This window comes from Procambarus clarkii, chromosome 43, assembly GCF_040958095.1.
Source record: "Procambarus clarkii isolate CNS0578487 chromosome 43, FALCON_Pclarkii_2.0, whole genome shotgun sequence".
In the NCBI taxonomy this organism is placed as follows: Eukaryota; Metazoa; Arthropoda; class Malacostraca; order Decapoda; family Cambaridae; genus Procambarus; species Procambarus clarkii.
The window spans coordinates 3,618,563-3,625,738 of NC_091192.1; the positions used below are offsets into that span (position 1 = coordinate 3,618,563).

Genomic DNA, 7,176 nt, shown 5'->3' on the forward strand with positions numbered 1-7,176 from the left:
GAACAAGTTAGGTGAGAAGGTGGTGGAGGCCAAGACTGTCAGTAGTTTCAAAGCGTTATATGACAAAGAGTGCTGGGAAGACGGTCTCATCCTTTAACTACACTTAGGTAATTACACACACACACACACATACATATTATATATATATATATATATATATATATATATATATATATATATATATATATATATATATATATATATATATGTCGTACCTAGTCGCCAGAACGCACTTTTCAGCCTACTATGCAAGGCCCGATTTGCCTAATAAGCCAAGTTTTCATGAATTAATATATTTTCTCTATTTTTTTTCTTATGAAATGATAAAGCTATCCATTTCATTATGTATGAGGTCAATTCTTTTTTTATTGGAGTTAAAATTAATAGAGATATATGACCGAACCTAACCTATCTTTATAGGTTAGGTTAGGTAGCTGAAAATGTTAGGTTAGGTAGTCGAAAAAACATTAATTCAAGAAAACTTGGCTTATTAGGCAAATCGGGCCTTGCATAGTAGGCTGAGATGTGCGTTCTGGCTACTAGGTACGACACATTATATATATATTTATATATATATATATGTCGTACCTAATAGCCAGAACGCACTTCTCAGCCTACTATTCAAGGCCCGATTTGCCTAATAAGCCAAGTTTTCATGAATTAATGTTTTTTCGTCTACCTAACCGACCTAACCTAACCTAACCTAGCTTTTTTTGGCTACCTAACCTAACCTTACCTATAAATATAGGTTAGGTTAGGTTAGGTAGGGTTGGTTAGGTTCGGTCATATATCTACGTTAATTTTAACTCCAATAAAAAAAAATTGACCTCATACATAGAGAAAAGGGTTGCTTTATCATTTCATAAGAAAAAAATTATAGTAAATATATTAATTCAGGAAAACTTGGCTTATTAGGCAAATCGGGCCTTGAATAGTAGGCTGAGAAGTGAGTTCTGGCTACTAGGTACGACATATATATATATATATATATATATATATATATATACATATATACATATATATATATATATATATATATATATATATATATATATATATATATATATATATATAAATATATCGGACAATTAGTAAAAAAAAAAAAAAAAAAATTAAATTATTTTACCTTGTACCTAGATCCACCAGGCCTGTTTGGTGCCTGTTTCAGTACTTCAGACATCTGGAAGGTCACATCCTCCTCCTCAACTTGTGGATGTGCGTTGATAGATGATTCTGTAAAATTAAGTTATTTATATAATAATAAATTCAGTATAACAATAATATTCTGTAAAATTAAAAGTAATTTATACATCAATCAGATAAAACTCTCCAGAGATGGTGATACACAACATATAAAGGACAAGTTTCAGAACAAAATATGCATTTAGGAATAAGGTTTTGTACATGTAGGTAGCACATGAGAAAATAAGTGGAAGGTGATCAAGTTTATATTAACATGTTAATGACTTTAAGGCTTTGCAAGAATGAAAAAATATTAATAATATAATATCACCTACCAATTAATTGTACATCATTTATAAGTCAATTATTTGCATTATTATTATTCAATACTAATGATATAAAAATGCATTTTGTAATCTACTATTTATGCAAGTATTAAGCACAGGATCATGAAATAAACTGCAAAATACTGTAATGGATAAACCAATTAATTTTACATTTTCCTATAGCTAAGTCAGTCAGTTCTATTAGCAGCAGAGAACAATTATGCCCAACCTCTATTAAATGAAACAATCTTAAGAGCAAGTGATAGAAATATAATCATTTATGCTTGGGATTATGGAATGGTTCCAAATATGAAAAATATCAAGTTTTTTGGTTAAAATTTTTTAACTTAAAATTTACATTTTTAAGTGAATTTTAAACTTTAAAAAAATTAAAAATTATATATATATAATTAAAATTAATTATATAAAATTAATTTAATGCCTATTATAATATTATATTAATATTAAATTATTATTAATTATTATTATATTAATATTAAATTAATTATATAAAAAAAATTATATATATATATATATATATATATATATATATATACTGTATATATATATATATATATATATATATATATATATATATATATATATATATATATATATATATATATATATATATATATTAGTTGATTTTATACCCGCATTAGGTCAGGTGATAATACAATGAAGGTGATAATAAAGCCATTCACAACTGCAGGCCTAATAAAAAAAGGAGGTGGCATAGCAATATCTTACAAAGATACCTTCATCTGCAATAGTCTCATTAGTAATAGAGACGACTATTGTGAATATACCTTTGCCAAGTTCTCCAGTAAATCCCTTAAATCCTCCTTGACTATAAGTGCCATCTATAGATTTCCCAATACCGACATAGCTTCATTCTCAGATAACGTAAGGAATCTTATCATAAATAACAATCTCAACAAAAATCAAACCAACTTAGTGGTTTGTAATGGTGAACAAAACATGCAGATACTTATATATAACCTGTGAATAGAGTGTAATAACACCAAAACTATTTGTTTATTGTTTTATGACCATAATAATTGAATCACTAATATGATTCACTAATATATAATCCTAATAATAATCACTAATATATAATCCATTGAGCATGCTGCATCTCTTTCAGTCTCTTTGCAATTTGAACAAGAGGGTTTTTAATTGATCGAACCATATTCTTAAAGTAAAGTAAATGAGATGTATTCCATATTTTGCAAAATATACGATGAAGGCACACAAACATTCATACCAAAACTGAAGGGCAGGATTTATGAGGAGACATTAGAGGCATTAAATATTCCAAACTAGAAGACAGAAGGAAAAGAGGAGATATGATCACTACGTACAAAACAGTAACAGGAATTGATAAACTTGATAGGGAAGATTTCCCGAGACCTGGAATTTCAAGAACAAGAGGTTATAGATTTAAACGAACTAAACAAAGATGCCGAAGAAATGTAAGACAATTCACTTTTGCAAACAGAATGGTAAACGGTTGGAACATGTTAGGTGAGAAGGTGGTGGAGGCCAAATCCGTCAAAAGTTTCAAAGCATTATATGACAGAGTGCTGGGAAAATGGGACACCACGAGTGTAGCTCTCCATCCATCTGATTGATAACCCAAATGAATTTTTCATGGATATGATACCAACATCAAATCATAAATCAGATGTGATCCTATCCCCACTGGATTTTGAAGAAGCCATAGACAGTATGCCTATGCACTCTGCACCAGGCCCTGACTCTTGGAACTCTATATTCATCAAGAACTGTAAAAAACGTTATCGCAGGCCCTTCACATTCTTTGGAGACAAAGCCAAGATACTGGCATTGTCCCTGACATACTAAAAACAGCAGAGATAGCACCGCCCCATAAAGGAGGAAATAAGGCAGAGGCAAAAAACTACAGACCGATAGCACTAACATCGCACATCATAAAAATCTTTGAGAGAATGCTAAGAAGTAAGATCACAAAATACATGGAATCACAGCATCTCCATAACCCCAGACAACATGGTTTCAGAACAGGGCGCTCTTGCCTATCACAGTTGCTGGACCACTCTGACATGGCACTAGATGCCATGGAAGACAAACAAAACGCTTTGACAAAAAAAAGCCTTTGACAAATGTGACCATTGTGTTATTGCACATAAAATGCGTTCAAAAGGAATTACCGGAAAAATAGGCAGATGGATATACAACTTCCTGACTAATAGAACCCAATGTGTAGTAGTCAACAAAATAAAATCTGGACCATCAACCGTAAAGAGCTCAGTCCCCAAGCGTACTGTGCTTGCTCCAATACTTTTTCTCATCCTCATATCGGACATAGACAAGGACACAACCTATAGTACTTGATCATCCTTTGCAGATGACACTAGAATCTTCACGAGAGTAGGCAACATAGAGGACACGGCAAACCTCCAATCAGATGTAAATCAGGTCTTTCTATGGGCTACAGAAAATAACATGGTGATTAACGAACATAAGTTTCAGCTCATGCGCTACGGAAAAAATAAAAAATATAAAAACGGAAACCACTTACAAAACTCGGTCAAATCATAACATTGAACGGAAAAGCAACGTAAAGGATTTGGGTGTACTGATGTCAGAAGGCCTTACATTTAAAGAACACAATAAAGTAGCCGTCACAACTGCAAGAAAAATGACAGGATAGATAACAAGAACTTTTCACACTAGAGATGCTATACCGATGATGATAGTTTTCAAGACGCTAGTGCTCTCTAGAGTGGAATACTGCTGCATAATGAAAGCCCCTTTCAAAGCTGGAGAAATTACTGACCTATACTTATGCATTTATCTTCGGTTTAACACAACAGGCACCAGACACACGCTAGGCATCATACACACTAGGATAAAACAAACATTAGGCCAGAAGTCAGAAAAGAATTCAAAGAATTTTACTGGAAAGGCTTGCTGTTAGGAAAGGAAGTAATTGAGATGAATTAATGCACAGTATGTCAATTTTGTGAAATATATGATAAAGGAACAAAAACATTTATACCAAAACAAAGATGCAGAACTAGGAAACAGGATTTGTTCAACTGAAATTTCAAGACGGACAGAGACCAAAAGACACAAAAATGGAATCAATATACGAAGAGGCCAAACCCCCAAACATACCAGTAATACAAAGAGAAACAACTACACGGCAGTGAGGAGAGAGGCAGAAAGAAATTTTGAAAAAAAGGAACAAACAAATGTAAAGTAGAACAAATCATATTCTATAAATACAGCAACAACCAATTGCAGGTAAAGGATAATATTCAGAGCTTTTAAATGCATGGATGGCGAAATACTCAAGAAATTGTTCACGACTTTTGTTAGACCAAAGTTGGAATATGCAGCGGTTGTATGGTGCCCATATCTTAAGAAGCACATAAACAAACTGGAAAAGGTGCAAAGACATGCTACTAAGTGGCTCCCAGAACTGAAGGACAAGAACTATGAGGAGAGGTTAGAGGCATTAAATATACCAAATATACTACACAAATATATATACTACACATGCACAATAAACTACCCTACACAGGCTGAGTATGGTGTGTACAATAAATTATTAGCTAAAAGATAAGACTGAGTTTGTATAAATGGGGGTTAAGTCAGAGTGGGAAAATGTAAGTGGAGTGCCTAAAAACCCTGTCCTGGGACCTCTGTAATTCATAATATATACAAATAATTTAGACTCAGGTTTGATCAGCAATATTTGAAAATTTCCAGACGATACAAAAGGGATTTTTTTCTGGATTCAGGATTATTTTTTTATGGCTGAAAACAGGTTTTCAGCAATAAAAGAAATACAGTATTGCTGGAACAACCGTCGACATCTTCAAGAGAAAACCTGAACATCTTCAAGAAGTGAAGATGACCTTGAGAAGAAGTATAGGTTAGGAATTGTCTCCAAAGAATTCTCAAAGAATTACTCGTTATTGCTATCCAAGATAATTAGACGAGCCAAAGCTAAATACTACGAAGATAAATTTACCCAAATAAAGAGTACCTTACCTAAAAATATGTATGTACCTTACGTAAATAAACATTTGATTTTGAAGTGCCGGACAAACAAGGCTGTGGTGGATATGTGGGCCTGAGGGGCCTGTCCAAGCAACAGCCTGTTGGACCAAGCTCTCACATGTCAAGCCTGGCCTTGGAAGGGCTTGGTGAGTAGAACAACTACCAGAACCCTATAATGCATGTATCAAGGTGTCCAGGCAGTGAGCACCACATAATGCAGTGCAGTCCTGTAAGAATAAGCACAGTAAGTATGGGCATGGAGGGGGTGCAGCAGTGGCTTGTGAAGGGCTGGAGAGTAAATGGACATGCCCAGGGGTAAAAAGCATTAGGGTAACAGAACATAGCCCATAAAAATAGTAATGACAATGAATGAATAATTATATGAATGCAATAATACTTCATATCTCAATAGGAATACTAAGCAGGATGCAAGACAAGGTACTGGTGGTGATAGTGGTTGGTACAAGTCCTCACATCCCCACAGACACCAGTAACAGCCCTCACCTCCCAACACAGTACCCTTGTAGCGAGTTAATCTTATACTCGCTTCATTATCTTATAGCATAACTAATTAACACTAATTACAGAAGCTACACAGGTGATACTTTGGTGTGAGTTGAGCGCACTGAGCGTCGGTATCGCTACACCCTTGTTCCTTAACAACCCTTTGGACCTTTATTACAGAAAAATAGAATCAATTAATTTAATAAAATATAAAATATAAGTGCTTACTTACGATAATACTATCGGTGGAACACAAAATCTTCTTCTTCTTGATAGTAGGTGCAGTTTGCATGAAGGGTTAGTCCTCGCCATGACTGAACTGACGACAAAATGGCCGATGTGTTGATATGGCGTCAGGTGACGCTGTGACGTCACAGGTGAGGGACGCTTTGCGCATTACTCCCTCGTACTTAAAAAGTACTACAGGTACTTTTTGGTTTTATTTTTGAATATGGCAGAAGTTGGACAGCTTTTCAAATCATTATAAGGGAGTGAGTTCCATAGACTAGGTCCCTTTATTTACATAGAGTGTTTACATAGATTAAGTTTGACTCTGGGGATATCAAAGAGATATTTATGTCTGGTGGGGACGTGGCCATGTGTTCTATTACATCTGTCCAGGAAGAGTTTCAGAACAGGGTTTGCAGTTAGAAAAAGGGCTTTATAAACGTAATTTACACAGGAGAATGTATGGAGTGAATTTGTTTAGCATGTTTAAGGATTTGAACAAGGGAGCTGTGTGTTGTCTGAAGGTAGAGTTATTTATTGTCCTGATAGCAGATTTTTACTGGATGATGATGGGCTTGAGGTAGTTTGCAGAGGTTGAACCCCAAGCACAAACGCCATAAGAATGATAGGGATAGATAAGTGCATAATAGAGTGAGAGGAGAGCAGAGTAGGGTACATAATATCTGATCTTAAACAGTATACCAACTGTTTTAGAAACCTTTTTAGTTATGTGTTGTATATGGGTGCGGAAGTTGAGTCTCTTGTCTAAGTATAGGCTAAGAAACTTTCCATCATTTTTATTGCTAATGTTTACATTATCTATCTGAAGCTGAATTGCATTTGTTGATTTGTTTCCAAATAAGATATAGTAGGTCTTTTCTAT

At 34.1% G+C, this 7,176-nt stretch overlaps 1 long non-coding RNA gene across 2 annotated transcripts in view; it reads right to left on the reverse strand.

The window, feature by feature from the left end:
- The window catches only part of LOC138349985 (uncharacterized), an 11,270-nt gene extending 4,869 nt beyond the window's left edge, over nucleotides 1-6,401 (reverse strand). For both annotated transcript variants that reach the window (XR_011221952.1, XR_011221951.1), the window contains exons 1-2: nucleotides 6,298-6,401; nucleotides 1,127-1,233 (exon numbers count right to left, since the gene is read on the reverse strand). This is a non-coding gene — a long non-coding RNA (uncharacterized lncRNA). The remainder of the gene's footprint in view (nucleotides 1-1,126; nucleotides 1,234-6,297) is intronic.
- Nucleotides 6,402-7,176: the final 775 nt, after the last annotated feature.